The sequence below is a fragment of the Thermobia domestica genome, chromosome 18 (assembly GCF_964235325.1).
Source record: "Thermobia domestica chromosome 18, izTheDome1.hap1.1, whole genome shotgun sequence".
Taxonomy (NCBI): domain Eukaryota; kingdom Metazoa; phylum Arthropoda; class Insecta; order Zygentoma; family Lepismatidae; genus Thermobia; species Thermobia domestica.
In genome coordinates this window covers 183,340,184-183,367,249 of record NC_137471.1, presented here as the reverse complement: position 1 = coordinate 183,367,249, position 27,066 = coordinate 183,340,184, and the positions used below count along the sequence as shown (strand labels likewise).

At 38.3% G+C, this 27,066-nt stretch overlaps 1 protein-coding gene across 1 annotated transcript in view; it reads left to right on the top strand.

The window, feature by feature from the left end:
- The first annotated feature begins 1,023 nt into the window (after nt 1-1,023).
- Hexo2 (beta-hexosaminidase 2) overlaps nt 1,024-27,066 on the top strand; it is a 126,323-nt gene continuing 100,280 nt past the window's right edge. Inside the window, exon 1 of the mRNA XM_081746869.1 lies at nt 1,024-1,245. The gene's annotated coding sequence lies outside the window, so the exon portion shown is untranslated. The remainder of the gene's footprint in view (nt 1,246-27,066) is intronic.

The window sequence follows — 27,066 nt, the reverse complement described above, 5'->3', positions numbered from 1 at the left end:
GTCGTGATAACGGTATCTCATGTAAAATGATATTGTCCAGGGCGCTCTTGTTTCATACTTTGATTTTCTTTTATCTATTGGAAGATATCACATAATTACTGTAAAATTAGCGGTATTTTAATTTCGCCGGGATGAGGCCTCTTAACCATGGCGATTAACAAGATTGATAGATTTTGGCAGTATTTAATTATCATCCTTATTGTTAATTTTTCTTCAGGAAATCGTGGTATTTGATCGGTCAATAATGATCCATCCCTTGCTTTGAAGAAAACTCCTTCGTGGCCAAACGGTTAGCGTACGCGCCTTTGGCGAGGAAGACCCGGGTTCGATTCCCAGCGGTAGCTCATGTGGTTCGGATTCTACGTTAATCAATAGTTTCTGTCTCATATAGCCTTGTTGCTGAAAGGAACGTTGAACTCAAAATCAATTCAACTCTACTCTTTCTTTGAAGAGAGCAGTGCCGTGTCGTGGAAAATCAGCGCTCGGGACGAAAGTATACGACGGCGCTCCCGTACATATGAGTGAGGTCGAAAGAGAAGCCGCGAAGCGCCATCATGGTTGGCGGGAAGCGTAAGAAGATTTTCTTGAATAAACCCTGCTTTTCCTTGATTTCCAGCACTTTTTATTTCTTTTTTCTTTCGTTTTATATATGTGCACAGGAATTTTCCTCAGATAAGTAACTTTTTTCCTCTCTTTTTTTCTTTCCTTCTTTCCTTCCAATTTTACGCCCCATTTACTTTGGCGCCCGGGACCGTCGACCCGCTCGCCCCACCCCACGCCACGGCATTCCCTTTGGTAGCCATTTCAAATATATTCATTATATTTTTTGAGTGGTGCTTACTATCCAACTAAATGTGAGTCGTGACTCATGATATGCAAATCTCTCAGAGGAATTGATTTGCTCGATTTTTACTTTTGTTTTTTCATAACAATCGTGGCATCGAATGTCGTCGAACTTCAGTGATGGATTTCCCTGGATTTCCGCAAGGTCACTGAGATCAAGGGCCAGAGATAGAGATAATAGCGAGGGAAGCGAGGGGGGATTTATGGTGTAACGATTTTCAAGGACATCCCACTTCCTACGTCCCTTGATGCTGGTTTGGTGTCTACTGAACAGAGAGAGAGCAGTTGGTGGCTGCCATCGTGATGCAACGAAATTGCTGATGTATGAGCACAACTCAAGAAGCTCCCAGCGACTCCTGTGAACACTGGACCACAGCATCTCCAAAGGAATCGGTTTCCACGGTAAGACATGGAACTTTCTTTCTTTTCAAGTAATAGACCTACATGATGCCTTGAATTTAGGTTTCAATATTTCAATACGAAATAATCTCAAACAAAAATGATTAGTAATCATATATATATATGCAAAGTTCCAAAAGCAATATTTATTAAATATAAAGCAGTTATTTTCCTCAACGTCTCACGATTTGCTCCAAGGCTGAGACACGATGTAAATGAACCAAATGGAAGAACTAGAAAGCACTGGCGTTTCTGGCGTGTAAAATTGTGGGGGAGGGACATCAAAGAAAGTGATTTAAATGGTACTACCTAGCCCAATCTGTTTATTAACTTCCATTCCATTTGTTACCTTTCTGCTTACCTTCACGGACCCCCTAAGGTATATCAAGAACTCGATTACAATCGTTTCACAGCCTGAATATTATATTCCAAATAAATATAATTATTATTATTTATATGTTATTCTGTCGTTAGTAAATAAATTAAATTAGGATAAAACATTAAAGATGTTGTACTTCAAATATTGGAGGGACCGCGTCCCCCTCGTCACCCTCGCCAGAGACGCCCGTGCTAGAAAGTAAGACAAAATCGGTAAATTTTCAAGAAGCTCTCCACACGGTGTATGCCCACCACAAAACTGTAATTACCAGGCGTGCGTGCACTTTTATACGAACATGTCCTCCCTTTGGGGGCTCTAAAAATGGTCCGAGCATCTTTTAGGGATTTTGAAAGAATAATGAAATGTCTTTTTATTGGGGTTCGTAAAGATGACTGCTTCACGTTTGTATTCTTCTTATGTATAACATTGAACGTATGTATGGCCGCTGTGGAGCTGAGTTGTTTGACATTCATTTTGGATCATAGTTAGTTAAGTTGAACTGGTTTGGAGTTTAACGTCCCTTTCAGCAGCGAGGTTATAAGAGACGGGACCTATTGATTAACGTGGAATCCAAACCACATGAGCTCCCGCCGAGAATCGAAACCGGGTTTCCCACGCCAAAGGCGCGTACACTAACCGCTTAGCCACGAAGGAGCTCTGGTTGAAATTCATTTCGGATCGTAGTTACTATCCGCCTGAAACTAGTTTTTTGTCAATTTACTTTGATTAAAATGTTCTCTAGACGGGGAAGGGTTCAAAATTTGTGCCAAAAATAAAGAATCTCAGGACCCCATTAAATTAAAGACATAAAATTCGGCATATAAACTCCTATTGAAAATAATCAGACATATGTCCACAGTTTTCGGAAATTTCGGCTCTAAGAGGAAAGGGTTAATTTCTGTGTTTTCACAATATATAAAAATGACATGGACGTTGTTTCTATTCATCACGGGGAAACGGCTGCAACATTTAAAATACATTTTTGAAGATCATTAGCACTTTCTTTGATGTTTTCATTTTCATAAACATTCTCTTCCTATGCGAAGTACGGAAGTTCTTTTAGGACAAATGCTTGTGTGAAATCTACAAATGTGCTCTTCTTTAAAATGTGTCATACGATAGCCCTACACAATGCCCATTTGTGTGAGTAAAGCAGTGGCGTCTACAGAATGATAAGCAGATATTTAAGGCTCTTCACGGTGCGAATAAGAATACAACGCGGTAGGGAAAAAAAATGTTTCAGTTTTACGTTGCAGACTTATGCCGAGTAGACTAAAAGAGGCGGCGATGATGAGAAATCAGTGCAATTGAGGAATGAACAAATGTAAGGAAATGGCAGAATTCCGAAAAACCCAGGCACACGGTACCACAAAGTCCACTTGGCGCGAGCTTGGATCGAACCACAGACCCCATGCACCAGAGGTGAAGAACGTGCTAGAGAATTAGTTTAAGTTTCAAGAAATACGCATTTATGGATTTATAAATAATTTTATTATTTTTGTGTGTACCACTTAAGTTGCTTGGTTAATATCGAGTTTAGCGTTCCTTTCAGCAGCAAGGCAATATGAGACATGAGCCTACAGCTTAACGTGGAATGTGAATCACATGAGCTTCTACCCGGAATCGAACCCGGTCTCCCGCGGAAATATGCATAGAGGGCCGGATTTAGGGAGGGATGCAGCGGAGCAAGTGCACCCCCCCCCCCCCCTTCGTTGTGAACATGCATTAACTAAAGTGCGAAGTTAGCAGTGGAAATAGCAACACTTTTCGAAAATTTCATGTCATTTTTCCGTTTCGGGCCTAAAACAATGTGTAGTTTTGCCGAAGCAATAGTTTAAGTAAATTTTCTGAAGGCTGGGGGAAAAGTATTTTCTGAGAACAGACACTTAGCACTTCCAGGGAAATTCCTCATTTACACTACAGATCCTTAATGCCATTTAAACCATTTAAATTTAATTCAAATGTACTGTTACATATTGATGCATACGCAAACCATATAACGTGTACGACTTAGAAATTATTACTATATCAATTTGATGCTAAAGTAGAATTGAAAGGAAACTGAAAGAAATAATTTTAAAGAAATTATCTTTCAAGTAATTCCTATTTCACTAAGATATGTTTAGAGTGGATAGGATATATGACAAGTACATTAGGCGACATTATTTAATATTTGTATGTGCAATGTGGCTCAAATTCACCTAAATTGACCCACCTTTCATTTGTTGTGGTGAGTGATGTACATAAACTCGAGTGTGTCCGCATTAAGGGATAGGAAAAGAAGATAAAGGCAGGACATTTCCTTAACTTGAATACGGACCGGAGGTGCAGCAATCAGGACCTAAAAATAGCAATGGCCTTTATTTAACCCGGGGTCGAACTCTTGATTTTTAAGGACCTTGGCTTACAAAGGAAAACTCCTTTATACATTTGGGACCGCGGTGGCTCAGTGGTAGAGCTTTCATCTCTGGTGTCTGGGTACCTTGATTCGACCCCAGCTCGCGCCAAAAGAACTTTCTAGTGTACAAACACGTGTCAGTGGATTTTCTCGGAGTTCTCCCGTTTCCTCCCACTTTGTTCATTACGCCGTTTCATTCATTCTCATCATCACCGTCTGCTTTAGCCTAGCCGGCAAAATTGTGTGACGAAAAACTTAAAGATTTCATTTCATTTTTTCCTTTATACATTTACCGTGTCTGTCCGTGTGTCCATCTCTGCAGGAGACACAAAATCTCAATAACGCACTGTGGGATTAATAAAAAATTGAACACATTACAATTATTTGAATTTGACATTAAACATATTCCACGTTTTCAAAGTTAGCTCCATTGGTATGGGACGTGAGGAAAGGGTGACATGTAAAGATAATGGAAAACACATTCACAGTTTTCGGGTCTCTGAGATGGATAGTGATACTCGTGATGCCATTAAGTCAAAAGTTCAGCTCCCATCGGGAGGAGTGAGGGAAGGGAATGACACTAAGATCTTTTAGTAATTACAATGTCATTGAAATGTATATTTTAAGGTTCGGAGAAACGGGTTAAAATTCTTTCCATTAACCTACTTTCTCCGTGCGAACAACGGGCATTTCAGTTATTTCTCTGTTATTACTACCGCTACATTATTTATATCTGTCAGACGTCAGAAGTTTAATTACTCTATTTGCCTTTTATACAAACTGCGATAATTTGCCTTATTAAAAGTCAATTAGTTACTCGTAGTTCTCTGGAGCTTCTTCGTCGCTACGCTGTTAGCGTACGTGCCTTTGGCATGGGGGACCCGGGTTTGATTCCTGGCGGGAGCTCATATAGTTCGGATTCCACGTTAATCAGTAGGTCCACGTCTCAAATAGCCTCGCTGCTGAACAGGACGTTAAACTCAAACTCTCCTCGTAGATCTCTGCTCTGAATGTTTTCATGTTCAGTTTGGTATAAGCATTGATTAAGTAATCTGGATTTTATATGTAATATCTATCTATCTATGTAAAAGTGAAAGTGACTATGTTTGTGCCGTAATAACTCTTGAACCATTCAATTGATCTCGATCAAATTTTCAACATAGATGAGGTTTGGACCTGGGATGGTTTTCATCATTTCACTTCGACGGTAGAACTTAGGAGCGGGGAAAATATTTAAAAATGGTCGAAAATGACCTATAGGCCTATTAGTGTGGAATGCATAGTTTTCGGGGTCGCTGAGATGAAAAGTAGCAGTTCCTATGCTGTTTAAATCCAAATTCAGCCCCGCAACTTGGGGGAGCGGAGGGGTAGATATATACAATCATGGAAAATGATGGATATTAGGTCGAATGCATAGTTTACGGTTTCGCTGAGACAAACACTGTCACTTCCGATGCCGTTTAAATCCAAATTCACCCCTTTGTTTCCAAATTGAAACGTATTGTCTGGGGCCAAGAACAAGTTTTCTGCTAGTTAGTGATAATTATACGCTCGTATAGCATTTGAATGCTTCATTACTAAGGGCAGAAATCCACCAAGACTACTTTCAAAAATCAACTAGATAAATTTTCAAAACGAGATAAGTAAACAAAAGATTTTTTTTTCACAATTGAGACTTGACGAAAAAGACTTCTTCGACACACACGACGAGAGAGGGTTAGTACAAATTTTACGACACAACATGACAAAATGTATTTCATGTCTCATGGGAAACACTAATACATAAATTCGTAGTGCAATTCATAATTAAATATATAAACCCCTAAAAACTCGATAGTCACTTTTGCGGGTATTATAGCAGTAGCTAGATACTGCCTTTTGTCTAAGTCCTCTATTTCTATTGACGCTGCTGATAAATACTTCAGAGTTAAGTTGGTCAGTTGCATGAAGCAAGGTTGACGAGTGCAAGTTCACGTGTTGGAAACCTGCTCACACAGCTACAAGTGCACTTTCACTTTTCTTGTTCCTTATGAGCTGGTTAAGTTCCATGGTTCACGATTGCAAACTATATTTCCTTATTCCACGTACGAATAAACGTCTTTCTCCTACAGCACTTCAACAAACCAAAGTTTAAATTCTTCTTCTATGCTTGCGTCAAATATTATATGCAGGGTGTCTCAAAAGTCCCCTGACATAGAGTAACTCCATATTTATGTGCCCAATGTTAAATGAAAATGCAACGTTCCCATTTACCTCGACCCACAACATACGTGAAAGAAGCTACCGTTTCAAATGGGGGCTGGCCATCGACATGTTAGCGTAACTAACTAACTAACTAACTAACTCTATGGCCTATGGAACCGGGAGGTTCAGTGCCGCGTTCACAAAACCTCTCCACTGACTTCTATCCTTAGCTAATTGCATCCAGTTTCTACTTTGTATTCCTGTTTCTGCGAGATCCATCTTAATATTATCCTCCCATCTGCGCCTAGGTCTTCCTAATGGTCGTTTTCCTATGGGTCTACCAGTCAAGACTTTGAAAGCGTTTCTACTTTCTTCCATTCTAGCTACATGACCTGCCCATCTAAGCCTCCTAGACTTGACGACCCTAACAATGTTGGGTAAACCGTATAAACTATGTAGTTCCTCGTTATGAAGCTTCCGCCATTCCCCATTCTCGTTCCTCTTGGGTCCGAATATTCTTCTCAGGATCCTGTTCTCAAATACTTTCAGTCTATGTTCTTCCCTCAGAGTAAGCGACCATGTTTCGCAACCATACATAACAACAGGCATGATTATCGTTTTATATATTTTAAGCTTCAAATTCCTCGACAGAATTCGCGACGACAAGAGATTTTGAACCGAATAGTAACACGAATTCCCTGCTTTTAGTCGACATTTAATTTCTTCGTGAATATGATTTTCGTCTGTTAATATTGATCCTAAATATTTGAAAGTATCCACTTTATCAAAAGTATTATTTAATATTTTAACGCCTCCACAATTTGCCGTATTATGGTCCCGACGCACTTCCATGTATTTAGTTTTCTCTGCATTTACTTCTAAACCCATGTCCCTGCAAGCGTTTAATAAGATCTCTGCATTTATTTCTACTGTTCTCCTATCATCCCCTATTAAATTTACATCATCCGCATATGCCATAACCTGGTGAATGCCGTTCAACTCTAGGCCCTGGTTGCTATCTTTGATTTTCCTTATGGCGTATTCCAGCACAAAGTTAAATAATAATGGCGACAACGCATCTCCTTGTTTCAGGCCATTTCCGACGTGGAAGCTCGTGGACAAAAATTTTCCTACCCGGACTTTACTTTGGGATTCACTTAAACATATCTTAATTAATCTAATTAGCTTTCTCGGTATTCCAAGTTCTGTAAGAACGTTGTATAATGTTTCTCTCCTAACCGAGTCGTAAGCCTTTCTAAAATCAATAAATAGTTGATGTACCGGGGTATTGTATTCCTACTTCTTTTCGAGTATTTGGCGAATGGTAAATATTTGGTCGATAGTTGATCGATTTCGTCTAAATCCGCACTGATAATCTCCAATAATTTCATCTGCGTATGGGGTCAATCTTGTTAACAGAATATTTGAAAGGATTTTATAGGATGTTGACAGAAGAGAAATGCCTCGATAATTATTACAGTCAGTTTTGTCACCTTTCTTGTGAATTGGAACAATGATTGATTCTTTCCACTCTTGTGGCAATTCTTCCTTGTTCCAGATAAGGAGAATGAGTTTGTGTATCTTGTTCCACAATTTTTCGCCTCCAGCTAAAATTAACTCAGCCGGAATTTCATCTACACCCGGAGATTTGTGTTTCTTTAATTTCTTTATAGCGGCTTCCACTTCTATTCGATTGGGTTCTGGAATATACGGTTCTGCGGTGTGTATCTCCTTTTCTCCACTCACATTAGTTTTTGGCTGCGTGTTCAGCAAATCTTCAAAGAAATCTTTCCATCTATTTAAGAGGCTATCCGTATCAGTGAGAACTGTTCCGTCAGATTTCTTTAATATATAAGCACGAGGTTGATAGCCTTTTCTTAAATTCGCTGATCCCCTTATACATGTCCCGAATATTTTTATTTTTACTATTATCTTCAAGTTCCTTAATTTTATCTTTCAAAAAATCCCGTTTCTTTGTTCTAAAAGTTTTGGAAGTTTCCCGCCTGATATCTGCGAAATTTTGTGTAGTTATTTCATTCGGATTTTGTAGCCACCGTAATTTTGCCTGTTTTCTCTTCTCTGTTAGTTTAATGCATTCTTGGTCGAACCATGGTTTGTTCCTGCGTATTTCCGCGTGTCCCAATTTTTCTATTGCTGAACTTTTAATGCTATCTCTAATTTCAATCCAAGTATCCTCAACACTAGTGCACTCCGAGTCTTCTAAAACCGAGAATCTATTCGAAACTTCAATCTGGTATTCCTCTCTTACCTGGCTCTCTTCTAATTTCTTTAAATTAAATCTCTCCGTTTTCGGACATTGAATATTACCTTTATTCAACGATAATCTCTCCCGTATTATCGCTGCTACCAGGTAGTGATCAGTGTCACAATCAGCCCCTCTAAACGACCGGACGTCAATTATGCTAGATTGTCTTCTTCTATCTACTAAAACGTGATCAATTTGATTATGTGTTTTTTCGTCTGGTGATGTCCAAGTGTATTTATGAACGTCGCGATGTGGGAATTTTGTACTCTTCACGATTAGGTTTTTGGATGTTGCAAAGTTCACGAGTCTAACACCGTTGTCATTACTTTCCTTATGCAAACTTTCGTTCCCTATAATCGGTTTGAAAATATCCTCTCGTCCTACCTTCGCATTGAAATCCCCTAATAGAATCTTCATATGGTATCGCGGGAGTTGGTCAAATATCCGTTCCACTTCTTCGTAAAAACTATCTTTTATATCGTCACCCTTATCTTCAGTTGGAGCATGTACATTTAAAACAATAATATCACACCACCGTCCCTTAAGAGTAATAAAAGAAAGTCTGTCAGTAACAAATTCAACCCGTTTAATTGCTGGTAATATTCGTTTGTGAACGAAAAACCCTGTTCCTAACTGGTGATTTTTATTTCCTTCCCCGTAAAAGAACGTAAAATTTCCGGAATTCTCAGATCCATTTCCTTCCCACCTAACTTCCTGAACTCCTACTAAGTCCATCCTGTATTTCTCTAACTCGTTCGTTACAGATTTTAACGCGCCTGCCCTATAAAGACTTCTAATATTCCATGATCCAAATCTCATGTCCATTTTCTTTTGCTGAGGTCGTGCCAAGTTATCAGTCCTTGTCCGAGGCTTTTGTGAATGTTTCTGAACAAGTACCTTTTTTTACAGGATGAGGGTGTTAGCCTTACCCAAACCCCCAAGCTGGAGGACCACTCCTAGTCGTCTGTCCGCGACTGCTTATTCAGTATATTCGCAGCTAACCTCTATATCTAGAGGCCTTCTCCTCGATCCGCAACCTGAGGACGCGCCATGCCGTGGTGACAGGAACCCACGTTACACGGCATGTTAGCGTAAATGAAAATGAAATCTTTAAGTTTTACGTCCCACGGCTATGCCGGTTAGGCTAAAGGAGACGGTGATAATGAGAAATGAGTGAGATGGTGGAATGAAGAAAGTGGGAGGAAACGGGAGAACCCCGAGAAAACCCACGAGCACGGTGTTTGTCCACCATAAAGTCCACACGGCGCGAGCTGCGATCGAACCAGGGACCCGAAGCACCGGAGATGAACGCTCTACCACTGAGCCACCGCACCCCCATCGACATGTTAGCGTAAAAGTCAGTAACCTTATTCACTTATGTCGTAGATCCAGGTAAATGGGAATGTTGCATTTTCATTTAACATTGGTCACATAAAGAGTATACAGCGCAAAGGGCTGATCCGATTAAAAAAAAATCACTTTAGATTGAAAACATAATATTTGCAAACGGTTTCCCCTCTTACACTTTGTTGTAACTCTGACAATAACAGAGTTACCCTATGTCAGGGGACTTTTGAGACAAACTATATATATATATATATATATATATATATATATATATATATATATATATATATATATATATATATATATATATATATATATAGATAGATAGATAGATAGATAGATATAGATAGATAGATAGATAGATAGATAGATAGATAGATAGATAGATAGATAGAGAGAGAGAGAGATGTTTGCATTACCGGCATTTACGACCTTAAGCCTGTCGTCTATGAACACTACGCGAGGAACTGGGAAGAGAGGAATGGCCTTTGATGTCTGTTAGGTACTATGCAGGCATTTGCTTCCTGTGAATGAGGAAAACGCACGAAAATCTTAAGTCAGGATGGTTGGGTGGCCTAAAAAAGCTGTTATACTTTCTGGACGAAGTGCGTCCATCGCATATTATTTTAAAAAATCACAGTTCAATATATACTAAAATTAATTGTCCCTATAAGCCTTCAGGTCGTTTGCTATCGGCATCTGTTGGCTAGTAACTATTAGGCTGACTGTGAACTATTCGGTGCGTGACTGACAAACTAAGTCGTCTTGCTTTCTTGAATCAGCCACTATCAGTCCATTCCTCTATGAACATCTCTGCTATTCCTATTTCTGGTATTTCTATTCCTATTTTTTTTCATCCATGTACGTACGGTACGTCGCAGTGTTGCCCACGTAATAAGATGAGAAATAAAGCTACCTCGTATTGTATTGTAAATTTCTATCGAATTTTCGTCTCATTTTCTCGTCTCTTCTTGTTTCGTAAATGTACAAAAGTTTTCGCCTAGATTAACTTCTTAATTTAGTCTAGTAGTTATTAGAATCCTTTTGCATCATGAGAGGTTCAAGAAGGATGTGATCAGGGTAGGATTTAGGGGGGTGCAAAGGTGCACGTGCACCCCCTCCCCCTTCGTTGTAAATATACACTACCTAAAGTGAGAAGCTAGCAGTGAGTTTTGCAAAATCAATACTTTAAGTCGATTTTCTGAAGGTTGAAATAAAATAATTCATTGAGAGCAGACACAGCATTTCCAAAGAGATTCCTCATTCACATCACAGATGCCTAAAAGAATTTATAAAACTCAAATTTAATTCAAATGTGCTGGTAGTTATTGGTGCACCCCCGTCAGAGAATCCTCGATCCGGCCTTGGATGTGATATTACAACATTTAAGTAATTTATCATTGAATTATGTTGTGAAAAGATTTCTGTACCTTCAAATGTTGATAAATACTATTCTTTGTGTCCGTACAATCACTTTATCAATTCATTTAATTACTTTTATTTATTTTTTTTTAACTACATAACAGTAAAACAGTGTTTAACATTTAAGACTTGGGTGAACTAGTGTTGCCCAACAGATTAAAAATTTCTCATCTCCTCTCCGTGCTGGTCGCAAAAACGAGATGAGAATTTACGTGTTTATCGCCTCGTCTCAAATTTAAAAACGAACTTGTTCGTCAAGCACTCGTCTCTTTTTGCAGAGAACGATCGAGACGAGACAACAAATATCTGGTCTCATGGACAACACAAGTTGCAACGCATCTTGATTTTATTACATCATTTTTTACGAGGACTATATATAGTGATTTACCACTCTTTGTTTTGTCTTCGTGTTTAGTGTCAAGAATTGCTTTTCTCCATCAGTCACTATTGCTTTCAGTCGCATCTTCTATCCACTAGCATATCAATGAATTTATTTTTACGATAACATCCGTCACTCTTGTCATAGACTTACTCTTTCTTTTCCTATTTTTGTGGGATAGATCTATCCCCGTCTCGATGTGTTGTCTACAAATGTAAATATATGTCTATTAGTTTCTACTTTTTCAATCTGTATATCAGAACACGGAGGATACACTTTTAACCCTTTTCTTGACAATGTATCCTTTGGGATACCTATTTTTTTTGAACATTTTCCGTTCTTTGACTACCTATTTTGGCAATGTATCCTATGGGATACATTACATCACAGCCTTGTCTAAATAAAACATGTAACTAAAATGTGCAATTATCTATTATTTTATATATAATGGCACGGAAGTCGCATCCAGTATTTTTCCTGAGCAACACAACTCTCCTTGCCTAGAAAAGGGTTAAAAACTTTACACTTCGGATAATCAATAGTTTTCTTCTTAATATCAACATGTTCCTTACAAATGCCTCGAAGCCCAAATGATATGTCGGCTTACTTCTTCCGTAATGTTGCCATTTGTGAATATCTTCTTCTCCACACCATCAAGTGTTCTGAAACGTAGGCATTCATTCCTTCAAATTCCGTACTTTCAATATTTATGCTTCAGTTTCTTGATAACTTTTGTCTTCTCCATATTCATTTTCAACCTGACTTCCAAGCTCTTGAAATGAAACTCTTCTATCATATTGCAGAGTTCTACGATGTAATCTTGCGGAGACACTGATGCTTACAATACAGTAAGATAAATCAATGCTCCTTGTTTACATTTATCCACTTGAATTAGGAGATCACTTAGTTGAATTGAGAGATCCCTAGTTCATAAATATTTCAGAGATATCCAGTTGACAAATAATTGAGAGATTCACAACTTACAAAGAGTGGAGAGATCCTCATTTGATTAAGAGTTGATAGATCCATAGTAGAGAAAGATTTTGGAGATCCCTTAATTGATCGTGAAGTCATTAAGAGGTTATACCTTAGTTAACCTCTTCATAACGATGCTTGGAAGAGGACAATTCATAGTATGGTTACTGAAGTAGCCCAACGTTAACCCTTGAACTTCAATTTGTGTTAAAATAAAACACTGTTTGAAAATGAGATATAGACTACCTGAGTAGATCGAGCTCAACAAAATGGCGGCGCTGAAGAGTATGTCGCTCGTTGCCAATGTAATGCACTTCGTAGTTTTGACTAGGTTGTAATACATTATTTATTATTTAATTATTTATGTGCTATATATAAAAATATACAGTATTGACAAGCAGATTGTTGAGAAATAACTTAGTTTTATGTCCCACATTTATGCCGGCGAGCAGTGGCGTAACTAAGGGCTTGGGGGCCACCCCGCAGACAACATGGAATGGGGCCCTTCTCTACGTCCTACATCACAATTTGGGGTCCCGTGATGTCTTGGGGCTCCCGCAATGCGGGGTCCGCGGGGCCCTTATTTACGCCTCTGCCGGCGAGGCTAAAACAGATGTGAATATGAGAATGAATGAAATGGTGGAATGAAGAAAGTAGGAGGAAACAGGAGAAACCCGTGAAAACCCACGCAAACGGTGTTTGTCCACCACAAAGCCCATTTGACACGAGTTGGGATCGAACTAGGCACTCCACGCAGCAGAGGTGAAAGCTCTGTCACTGGCCCCCCGCGGCCCCCGAGACAAATTATAACATAATATATATTGTCGATTGATTTCTCCTAACAGTCACGAATATACTACTTGTTTTCTAGGGATGGCATTTTCCAATATTTTTATTTTTCAGAAATTTGAGTTTTCGTTTTCCGTTTTTCGAAATATTTTCCGTTTCCTTTAAAAGTTTATAAAAATCGCGTTTCGATAATTTATGCGTTTTTCCTTTTTCGAAAAATAATTTCTTTTTTAAAAAATTCGAAAACTTGTTCATTCTTTTTTTTCCTCCTCCATTCTATTTTTCTTTTTAAAAATCAATCAGAAAGACAGTATATATCATAAGCGATCGATAATGTTGACAAAAATTGGGGGCGATAAACTTGGACAACGTTTATAACCATTTGTAATGTTGTGTTGTCCAGACCTTTTGTTCCTGAGTTATTGGTCACCAAATTTGAGTTTCGATATACTGAAAGGATATTGTATAACGCATACTATCGACGAAGTTAATTTAATCACGATCAAAATTAATAACATTGTAGACCTCGACATAGTTACTAAATACGTTAAACATTATAGTGTATGGGCTTTTGGTTCCTGAGTTATTGGTCATCAACTTTAGCTCTAAACTTAGCAAAATCAACATAATTCACTAAAACCCATTGGATTAAACTCATCCAATATTGACTAAAATTAGCAATGACGATATACTTTGACATCCTGAATTAGTGTGTAAAATATTATGGTATAGCGGATTTTGTTCTCCGGGGTAATTGATCATCTTAGTTCAGCGGCGCAAATCTGTCTTCAACATTGAGGGAAGGAGGACAAGTAAGACCGTTTCTTGATTTTATTATTCTGTTAAGCGATGCTCAAAATATTTGTAAAGTTGAAAAAACAATCCTGTGGAGCATCAGTGAGCAGAGTTGTCTTCAACATGGGAAGGCGGGTAGATTTGAGGCTTATTGTGTGGGGAGGGTATAAATTTCATCTCACTTTCCTTTGTGGCAATCGGACACAAATAATTACATTCCCCCTCCCCAAAAAAAATCAAATCGGATTATTGGTTGACAGTCCCACCAGTTTCAGGATTGGAGGGGACATGTCCCCCTCATCCTCCCGGGATTTGCGCCAGTGTCTAAGTTTGATTTTGACTAAAATGTGACTGATGTAACTCATCTGATCTTCATTAGCTTTGGTGTGATTGATAGCCCTTGACAATCTTGGTATACATGGGAGCATACTATGAAATATTATGGTCTGAGTCCTTTGGTTCCCAAGCTATTGGCCATGAAAATAAGGTTTGGATTCAAAAAATGTCATTAAAACACGAAAGATGAAATTAATTTGATGGTACCTTATCAGAATCCAATCCTGATTAAACTCAACATAATTGTGTACCTTGAAGTGCTCAGTTCAGAGTGTAATCCTTATATTTGATAGTCACTTAATAAATCAATTAGAATATATAACGTACATACGCAAAGACGATTCAAATAATGTGTAGGATTATAGGATTATTATACTGAAATTAACTTCAATTTCCTTATGCACATTGTCCACCGAAATAACACAATTTGACTCTAACGATAATTGCCTATGAAAGTTAGTATTTGTTGCATTCTATGCTCAAGTGAAGTAGTGGTAGAGCGTTGGCTTCGCATTCGGGAGGTCGTGGGTTCGAATCCCGCTGCTGACCATCCTGACTGAGGTTTTCCAGGGTTTCCCTCAATCCTACGAGGCAAATGCCGGGATGGTACCTACTAAACAGGCCCTGGCCGATACCTTCCCAAATCCTTTCCATTGTTATTGTTGTTGTTGGATATCCAGTGTAAAATGGCCTCGGAGCTGTATCTGGTGATTGTTAAATAAATAAATAAAATAAAAGATAAAATATTCTCTTTCTATACTCAATGTGGGATGAGTTGTTCTTACTTCTTAAAAGAATTATTCAATTTTTGTTTCTGGAAAGAGTATTCATTTTTCATTTATCGGAACGGGGAAAAGAATCTAAGAAGTAAAAGAAAGGATAGAGAAAAAATGCTAGAAAATTATGTCGATTCATATCCAGAGGCAACATTTGGTATATTAGGTACCTTCTCAGAGCCGTTTATTTTTTACTTTGAAATAAAAACATGTGCAGATAAAATTCCTAATCCTAAATATTAATATATGATTATGTTATTATTATTATTATTATTATTATTATTATTCTAATCATATCAACGACAGGATTATTGTTAGGTATATGAAAAATGATTTTTGTATATGAAGATGTATTGTTAGTCTTCAGGTAGATTAGAACTTGATTTGAAGAAAGGATAGTTGATGTCTAGAGTATACGAGGATTGCTTTCTCTTTACCCGATAATCGACATTGTATCATGAGTTTAGTGTAATCATAATCTCATTAATGGCATTGCATCCTATTCTTCCTTTAACATTTACTGTCAGAGTGAGGTAGAACTGGCGGTGACAATCGGAGATGGAATGGGTTAGTGGGTCGTGACTCAAAAGGACGTAACCCACTGCGACCTACCACCCATGGTGACCCACTCTTACCCATTGACCAACCTACCCACTCAGCGATCCATTCTGTTGAGTGCATTACAGACAGCAGTGTTGGGCAAAATCAATTGAAATCAATTGCAATTGATCAATCAATTGAAAGTAATTCCTCTGAAAATTAATTGCAATTGATTTCAATTTGTAATTGGTAATTAATTTCAATTGCAATTGAATGCAATCATAAAATTTGCAATTAAATTTTCGTCAATTGTTAATTGTTAATTGGTCACCAGGCAATTGAAACATTTAATTGTTAATTGTCAATCGCAAAAAGTGCAATTGAAACATTTAATTGTTAATTGCAATTGACAATTGAAAATTGTAATTGTTAATTGTAATTGTTAATTGCAATTAAAAGCAGCAATTAAAACTGAAGATAACATGTGTGTATATTGTGTTGTCCACTTGTTACTGTTTTACATATTTTAAATAAGGTACTTATAAGAAATGCTGGATAACTACCATCCCTTTGCCTCTTGGGAAGAAAGCCGTGAAACTAAGTATTTTTTAAATATATTATGTTTGTGGTTCTATCCCCCTCGATAGAACTTTATATGCCCGCCATGCATACAATAGGGATGGGCACGAGCGAGTTTTCTTTAAAACTCGACTCGACTCGAAGCAGGCATCTTTGAGCTCCACTCGAGAATTCGACTCGAAAAATTTCCCCCAACTCGACTCGAATTCTGATCGAGTTTCGAGTGGAGTCGAGCCAATTCGAGCTAAATCCTTTGTGTATTTCCAAGTACTATTCTCTTCAAGTATCCTACATAGACAATATAATTATCAATGATACTACTACTACTACTATAACTAATTAATTTTATAACGCCGTGTATAAACATGGAATATAGGCGGTTTGTATCTGAATACTAAAAATTAGTTGACTGTCGATCTCGGTCGTCAAGAAATCCTCAGGAGGCAAGGACATTTGTCACGAGGAGCAAGTATTCGGGCTCGAGCCAAAAATTGTTAAAATTTATAGGACTCCAGAAAAACATGTTCAAAACTGCTCGACCCGGGTTTAGGGTTGTCAACGACTAAACCGGCTCGCTCACAGCTCATTCACTTATTGAGCCGAACCGAGAAGTGAGCCAAGCCAAGAGCTCACCCAACCGAGCCCACTCGAGCCGAACCGAAGCGAGGTGATTGCTTACTCTAACCGAGCCGGTTCGAGGCATCAGCTCAGTTGAGCTGACTCGAACCCAGCCTATGGACTCGTTTCAACGGAGCTGGTTCGAGCCATTGGCTCCAATCGAGCCGAGTCTATGACTCGTCCCTACCGAGCCGGCTCAAGCCATCGGCTCAATTGAGCCCAGTCGATGGGTTATTCCATCCAAGCCAGCTCAAGCTGTTCGCTTAGTTGAACCGAGTCGAGCCGGTTGACACCACTATCCCGGTTGGGTTTCGGCTTTGGCTAAAAAATTGAACCGTGCAGTTCTCAGCCTTGATGGTAAGAACTACAATATATACTTATATTGGTGCTCATGGCGTCATTAACTTATTCTGTTACTAACAAATTTTGAGGTAATTTGCTTTGCATCTTTTTTGCGTGTTTTGTGTCGCTTTGTGCGCCTATTCCCACATTTTGTGCGTCAGCGGAAGTGGGTCAAAATTGGACAACAGATATAGCGGAACAAGTTATTGCTGTTCCGCCACCAAATAATTCCGAGGTCGTTTCCTTCACATCGTTTTGTGCCGTTTTATGCGTCTACTTCCACGTTTTTTTGCGTCATGGGAAGTGGGTTAAAATGAGTCCCCAAGGTGAGACGAAAATGACCAACTGTTCCGCAACCAACAAATTTCGAGGTCGCTTCTTTCGCATTGCTTAGTGCCACTTTGTTGCCATGTTGAGCGCGTATTTTCACGTTTTGTGTGTCACCGGAAGTGGGTCAAAATGAGCTTCCAAGATGGGACGAAAATGACCAAGAGTTCCGCCACTATCGAATTTGGAGGTCCTTCCTTTCGCATCGACTAATGAATGTTTCGTGCCGTTTCGTGCCCCTATTTCCACGTTTTGTACGTCACCAGAAATGTGTCAAAATGGGCCTCCAAAGTGTGACGAAAATGACCCACTGTTTTGCCATATCGAATTTCTAGGTCGTTTCTTTCACATCGTTTAGTGCCTTTTTTAAAAAAAAGAGAGAAGTTTTCAGCACCTATTTATCGACCTGTGCATCACCCGAGGTGAGTTAAACGGGTCTATAAAGCGGGAGTTAAATGGCTCACTGTTCCGGCACTATCGAATTTCGAGGTCGTTTCTTTCGCATCGTTTAGTGCTTGTTTTGTACGTTTTGTGCTTCACCGAAAGTGGGGTCAAAATGGACCTACGAATATAATGAAACAAGTTAATGCTATTCCGCCACAAACGAATTTGGAGGACGTTTCCTTCACATCGTTTAGTGTGTATTTTGTACCGTTCTGTTCGCCTACTTCCACATTTTGAGCATCACCAGAAATGCGTCAAAATGATTCATCAACGTGTGAGGAAAAAAGAGCTATTGTTCCACCACTATCGAATTTGGAGGTCGTTTCTTTTGCATCGTATAGTGCCTGTTTTGTACCGTTTTGTGCGCCTATTTCCACTTTAGTGCGCCAACGAAAATGGGTCAAAATGGCCTACAAGTATAGTGGAATAACTTAATGCTGTTCCGTCACTATCGAATGTCGAGGTCGCCCCTTCACATTTTTTGTGCGTGATTCGTGTCGCTTTGTGCATCAGTGGAAGTGAGTCAAAATGGGCCTTGAAAGTGGAATTAATGTCTTTTTCTGACATATTTGTAGGCCCTCTTTGTCCCACTTTCGATGGCGTACAAAACGTGAAAATAGGCGCAGAAACGGAACAAAACATGCACGAAACAATGCGAAAGAAGCGACCTCGAAATTCGATACTCGTGTAACAGTGGGTCATTTTTCTTCCCTCATTGAATGCCCATTTTGACCCACTACCATTGATTCACAAAACGTGGAAATAGGCTTACAAAACGTAGAAAACAAGCACAAGATGATGTGAAGGAAACGACCTCGAAATCGTTCCTGATGGAACAGCATTAACTTGTTCCGCCGTATTTGTAGGATAACATTGACTCATTTCCGGTGACGCACAAAATGACACAGAAATGGCACTAAAGAAACGACCTCTAAATTCGATAGTGGCGCAATAGTGGGTCATTTTCGTCCTACCTTGGAGACCCATTTTGACCCTCTTCCAGTGACTCACAAAACGTCGAAATAGGCGCACAAAACGACACAAAACAAGCATGAAAGGATGTGAAATTAGCAACCTCGAAATTCGAAAGTGACGGAGCTCTTGGTCATTTTCGTCCCATTTTGAAAGCCCATTTTGACCCACGTCCGGTGACGCACAAAACGTCGAAATAGGCGCACAAAACCGCTCAAAACAGGCACTAGGCGATTTGAAAGAAACGACCTCGAAATTCGTTGATGGCAGAAGAGCATTAACTTGTTCCGAAATATTTGTACGTCCATTTTGACTCATTTCTGGTGATGCACAAAACGTGAGAATAGACGAACAAAACGGTAGAAAACACGCACAAAACGATGCGAAAGAATGCACCTCGAAATTCGTTGGTAGCGGAACAGTGGGTCATTATTGTTCTACCATGGACACAAAACGTGGAAATGGGCGCACAAAACAGCACAAAACGATGTGAAGGAAACGACCTCGAAATTCGTTGGTGGCGGAACAGCATTAACTTGTTTCGTTACATTGATAGGCCCATTTCGACCCACTTCCGGTGACGCACAAAACGTACAAAACAGGCACTAAACGATGCGAAAGAAACAACCTAGAAATTCCGTAGTGGTGGAACTGTGGGTCATTTTCCTCACACCTTGGAGGCCCATTTTGACGCACAAAACGTCGAAATTGGGGCACAAAACGGCAAAAAACAGGCATTAGTCGATGCGAAAGGAACGACCTCGAAATTTGTTGGTGGCGGAACAGTGGGTCATTTTTGTCCCACCTTCGACACCCATTTTGACCCACTTCCCATGACGCACAAAACGTGGAAGTAGGCGCAGAAAACGGCACAAAACGATGTGAAGGAAACGACCTCGAAATTAGTCGGTGACGGAACAGTAATAATTTGTTCCGCCAGATTTGTAGGCCCATTTTGACCCACTTGCGGTGACGCACAAAAAGTGAGAATAGGCTTACAAAATAGCACAAAAGGATGCAAAAGGAACCATCTCGAAATTCGTTAGTGGCGGAACAAGTTAATGACGCCGGTGCTCACGGCACTTGATGCTGTCTCGTTATAAAAATCTATATAGTCGTTTCGCTATCGAGAGGAGACGTGTGTTTTGCGTTAAGAGCTCAAGGAAATCAAGTTGTGAGAAGAAGAGACATAACATTTATACTGTAAGTTTAATTACATGGAAATTTTAAGTTTGTACGGTACGCTTAATTATATGGATTTTTTTTTTTTTACTTTTTTCCTTTACGTTGGTCTACTTTAACTAGATTTGGGACTTTCAAATTTTATTCTTTTTTCCACTGAAGAGTGTCTATAATTCAACAAGGAAATAATTATGAATGATAATCATAATAATTATCTATATAATTGAATTCATTGTAATTTGGTCCATTGCAAACACTTTACCATTTCGTACTAGCTGTTATGCCCGTTCTTCACACGGATCAGATAAAATATCAATGTAAACAAACTGAACAACTGGAGAACAATTAAGAAACATTTCTAAAATTGGATATATTTTGTGTGAATATATATCCAACAACGTACATGTGTTTTCATTGGGAAGGCCGCTGGGGGCTGAATTTGAACATAAACACTATCGAGACACGCGTCACTATACATTTAATCAACCCCGATAAATATGAATTCAACACAAATATTGGTCATCTTCTACTACTTTTACATGTCGCGGTAAATGCCTCCCTGAGACCCCCTGGTTCGAATTTTGTCAAAAACGCTTCGCCTTTGTGTGGGACCTGGACCAAGATATCCATGGCCAAAATTTGGTTACTCTCGGTCAACTTGTCTCGTCTTCAGGCCGGTTCCGGTAAACGTCCCCCTGGGAACCTCCTAGTTCGAAATTAAAAAAAAAAAAACTCTTCGTCTTAATCTGGGGCCTAGACCAAGCTACCCGTGACCAAATTTTGAAAACTTTCGGGTCACTCGTCTAGTCCACAGGCCGCACAAAGATAGACAGACAGACACAAACAAACTTTTTTAATTTTATTTATACTAGAAAGGTCAGATCAACTGTTATTGTAATAGAGCGGTGCTTGAGCGATTGATCGCAGAAATTCAAACTCCGATGAGTGATAATTCCATAGACTTGTTCTATTACAAGTTTAAACTCTTTAGTCAGTAGAGAAGTGGGCGTGAATCATGGGTCAGAGTTGATGACAATGAGTTTTGGTGGGTCTGTGGGTCACAATGGGTGAGAGTGGTTGATGTTAGGTGGTGGATCACCGTGGGTCACGGTGGGTCGTGGGTCACGATGAGTGGTGAGTCAATTGGTCGTGGCTAAAGTTTTCATTGCCCCACGCCCTCTCTGAACTACAGTGTTGAAAATTAATCAGTGAAAATCAATTGCAATTGATCAATCAATTGAAAGTAATTGCTGTGGAAATCAATTGCAATTGAATTAATTTCAATTGCAATTACTTTCCAGTGCAATTACTTTCAATTGATTGTTTAATTGCAATTGATTTTCCATTATTAATGGGCAACTGCAATTAACAATTAACCATTACTTACTTCAATTGTTAATTGCAATTAACAATTAAATTTACAGATTAATTGTTAATTATTAATTCAATTGAAATTTGCCCAACATTGACAGACAGCATCTTCTGAAGACTGGTGAATATGTCTACGATTTACTTTCAAGGCTCCCATTTTTCTTCCTTCTTCATTTGTTTGTATTTACTTATTTGAGATGAGTATATCTAAGTGAAGAAAGAGCTTCAGGCACTTTTGGATATTGATATTTGTATTTATAATAATAGCAACAGTACTTCCTACTTAACTTGCGAGACAGTCGAATTTTACACCTTTTTATTTTCCTTTGCGTTAACCTACTTCCCCTTAATTTCAGACTTTCAATTTCCACTGAAAAGTATCTGTAATTCAACAAGGAAATAATTATAAATGATAATTAAGTTGAAATTAATCATAATATGGCACATGACAAACACTTCACCATTTTATATCGTAGAGGCAAGTCCCACTGGTATTATCATATAATAGAGCGGTGCTTGAGCGATTGACCGTAGAAATTTAAACTCTGATTAGTGATAATTTCACAGCCTTGGTTTTATTACAAGTTTAAACTTTGTAGTCAGTGCAGAGGAGGGCGTGGATCATGGGTCAGAGATAGTGATGGGCAGTGGGAATATTCCCGGTGGGGAGGAATTTAAAAAATGGGAATATTCCTGTTTTTTTTTTCCCTGGCCTATAAATTCCCGGGAAGGAATTTATTTCCATTTCTTTAATTTATCTTCCAACTTATAAGAACCATATGACTAATTACTTTATTTTAATATATTATGATTTACTTGTAGGTTTTAAAGAATTTGGAGGTTGAAAAATTTAAAATTATTTGACGGTGCTTTATATAACTAATAATATGAGTTTTTAAGTTCCATTTCCATTTGCACTAAAAAGTAAGGTAATTGTTTAGTGTCTGGGGGCCAAAACTAGCAAAAAGTAGGATGGTTTACGGAAAAAATGAGTTGATAGTGATGTTCAAGTAGTTAAGAAAGTATCGAACATATTTTTTAAGGCACTAGGGAATTTGAACAAACCGTAAAGATAAGTGGAAGTGATTTATGTGAGAAAGGAAAGTGAATTGTTGGTAACAAAGATAGAAAACAACGTGCCATGGGGGGCTCTAACCCGCAATCATTCGCTAACACTCGCTCTGCAATGATGTCTGAACTTAATGTTGGTAACGTAATTTAACGTATGAAACCATAAAACAACCGCATCGGAATAGAATATCGCAAAAAAAAAGTAGGTGCAAAAGCTGGCCCCCAATGCTAAAAAACAGCCAAAATTAGCAAAGTACTAATTTACAAATGATGAAAAGGAACCATTTTGTAAAGTAATTTAGAATTATGTAGAAATAGAGATGAAGTACTAATAATAAACCCTGAACCGTAGAGTGATAGACGTCGCTCTGTCTCCTCTCTCTGACTCGAATTTCTGAAGAGGTACTCGGACTTTTTTTACATGTGAATTAACGTATGGAATTTCGAGAAATAGGTAGAATGAAAGGTCGTGTATGGCAATGTTACGTGCTAAAATATAAAGGTAAGTAAGTATCTTGCAAATTTTGTGAACATAAATATGTATGCGCAAATGTTGATAAATTTTGTGAGACATGTATCTTCTAGCACTTACCCAATGTAATTGGTTTATAACATTTATAAATTTAATGTGTTTATAATATCAGTAATAGAGTCAAGTTGAGCAAATCCACTTACATATAAATTTAAACTGTTACTATATAATTTACTATATAATTGTTTCACACATATTTAATTGATAGAAAATATTGTAAATAAATATACATTTATGCGTACTAGCTAAATATAATAAAGTGTTAATAAAGTAACATAGTACCGTTCAGAATATACATTTTAAAGATCCTCTGTGGACAACAGTAATAATATGCTGTGATATAAAAATAAATTCAGCTTTGAAATCATAATATAGTAATAGAATGCAATTTTCTTTCTGATTGTACATAAATTCCCGGATAAATTCCCATTTTGGGAATCTTCCCGGGAATCTTCCCAGGGAATATTCCCGAAAAATATCTTCCCGGAAATTTACCCATCACTAGTCAGAGATGATGATAATGTGTTTTGGTGGATGGGAGGTTAGAGTGGGTGATGGTGGGTCAGTAAGTCATGGGCCAAGTTTTCATTGACCCACACCATTTCAGGGGAAAAGACAATAGTAGGCGCCACTTCCGGCAAAATTGAGTTATAAGATGGAATGGGGCGGTATCGAACCACATAACACTATGTACGAAGTCTTGTTTAGGAAATGTTCCTCCAGGTAATAGCAGAAGCTTGCTAGGTATGTGTCATTGCATTGAATTGCACGGAAATGTTCTTTCTATTCAAGTTTATTCAAAAGTTTGGAAACATCAGTGCTGTGCGGTGAAAAATCGGTGCCCGAGGCTAGAGTATACGACGGCGCTCCCCCATATATATGAGTGACGTCGACAGACCAGCCACGAAGCGCAAGAAAATTTTCAAAAGGAAACCGTGCTTTTCCTGGATTTTGAGCAATTTTTATCACTTTTTCCTTCCATTTATATGTATCTTCTCTTTTACCTCTGGAATTTTGCGCTTCTTACTTCGGTACCCGAGGCCGTCTCCCCCCCCCCCCCCCCCGAGGGGCCAGTACTGGAAAGCATCGGTTACTACTGTCTTCCCCTGAGTCAGTATTATATTTTCAATAAGAACACAGTTTCTTTCATCTGTAGCAAAATTCTTGGGTGGTGTGACTGTCCTCCCAAACAACTTTCAATGTCTGTCTTGGCAGTTCGGGGATTCGGAGAATTTCTTGGTCAAAAACATTTTGCAGATATTTTAATCCTGAGAGAAAGTCTCAATTCGCAAAACCAGAAATCACTGACCGTTTGACTACTAGAGGACCACTGTTTTGAAAACAACCGAGCATAACGATATTTTGAATTTCGATGAAAGTAGATGAAACTCTTATATGTTGAAGATATTATGATCCTGAAAAAAAAATAAGTTGTGGGTGGCTTATCACAAAACTTATCACGGTTTCAGTCTTTTCCATGGAAATCCAGAATATCATTATGTTTGGCTGTTTTCAGAAAGGTGGCCCTGTAGTGGCCAAATGGTCAATGATTGGTGGTTGTGCCCATTGAGACTTTTTCTCAGGATCATAGTATCTACAACATATCACGGTTTCAAGCAATTCCATCGAAAACCAATTTCCATAAGGATTGTGCCGGTTCCTTTAAGTATATATGACATATAGTATTCTTAAGTGCGTGATGTCGAATTCTCCCGTTAGAGGCTAGAAGGAATATACATATATGTTTACTCTTAAAAGAGAAATTCTCTTGAGAAATTATACCAGAGTTTCGTGACAAGTTAACAATGCATGAGATACTAACTTCCAAGGGCATCAAGATCAGCTCCTTTGGTATTGTTCGTTAGCCATCATCAGCTACTTTCACCGACTGCAACTGATATTTGTAAATAGCGATTGTCTGCGATCAACTTCAAGTAGTAAAAAATTTCACTTCTATCTAGATCATTAAAAATAATCAAATAGACTGCTTCATTCCACAATATTACGTGATATCATTTAACAACAAAAGTTAGAAGATTGTATGTATGTATGTATGTATGTATGTATGTATGTATGTATGTATGTATGTATGTATCTATCTATCTATCTATCTATCTATCTATCTATCTATCTAGGCTAAATATATTAATACATATCTCATCGACAATCGACATATCTCATTAAGATCAACAAGATAATGTCGATGAGTATAAATTGTCATGAGCAGTTTTTGAGACAAGAATATTTTTATGAACTTAAAAATGGTTGTGGTATGATAAACATGGGCGGATTAAGGCTTTTGGGGCCCTGAACCCGATTATTTCAACGGGACCTTATGTTACCAATAATTCCAGCTCATAAATTTTCTTTAATATCTTCCACAGCCTCATAGGCGTATCGAAACATTTAATCGTGAAAAGTACATTTACAGATAACACTGTATTAGGAAATAAGGGTCATGTTGTAAAATCCTCCATTACTGCACGAAATAATATGCTCTTAATGCCATTATTGATTGAAGATAAGAATGCTGATGCAGTAGCCTATTAGGTTCTGCTTCACAGATAATAATAATTATGGAGGATCTAGTTTCACCTAAGGCTAAGATATTGAATATCGACACACAAATAAAAGGAATTACCCAGAATTCTCTTTTGATAAACAAGATAGCAATTGTACCATTCAAAATTCATGGGAGAACATTTTGTCATGCTTTTCATGTGTTAAGTAAATTTTCCCAACACATGCTGATAGGAAATGAGTTTTTAGTATCTCAGAGATCCAAAATTGATTTGAATAGGAACATTTTATTCTTAAGGAGATTTGGAAGAAAGTCCTAGATTTCGTCTAAGTAATGACAGAGATATTTGAAAGGAACTGTCACAACAAGCTAATAATTTGGTTTGTAATAAAGGCCTAAAATAGCTCACTCCGTCACAAAATAAGTATCGTGAAGACGCTGCTGGAAGAATACTTAACTCTAGCGATATCGCGAGCGTAACGAGCGGGTAAAAATTAGCATGGATGTCAAGCCTATAATACAATAAATTGATTGTTATATTTTAAGTTAGTATTAACGAGAGGGATTTTGGGGGGCCCCGGTGCCTAAGCTCCATTGGCTCCGCCCTTAATCCGCTCCTGATCATAAATACATCACCTATTGATATGAAACTTATATTAACATGTTTTCATGAAACTTTCGTTATGACAGTCAAGGGCACCGATCCTCGGGAAGCCCCCAAAGCTCATGTGGACTCCATGTATTTTTTGTGAATATGTATTTTTTTTATTGGTATATGTATTTTTTATGAATATACAATGTTTGACGCAATTTGAATTCAATTTAGCTTAAAATCCTCATACATGCCTTCTTAGACCCTTATCTGCAGCCAAACACACATCTAAATGCCCACCCCCTCAAAGTTACAAAGAAATTGGCGCCCTTGATGACAGTCGCAAGACAACACGTTACACCAGTATTTAGCAACTTTTATCGGGGGGAGAGTGAGATACACTTTGCTAATTGCATACTAGTAAAATAGGACGCATTTGTTTGACTTTTATTAATAACAGTATAACTTGATTTAGTGTAAGCCTCTAAAGTTTTAAAAAGCGTTGTTGAGCACTGTTGCTGCCACTGGTGGCGTTGAATGTTACGATTTATCTCAAAAAATAGATTCTAACAGATTGCTAAATGCTTCATGATTTTTAAATCCTAAAATTTCGAAACAGGGCCAAACTAGTTATTTTCGGTTTCAACCTTTATTGCCTGAGAACAAAAACAATAAGACATATAGAGT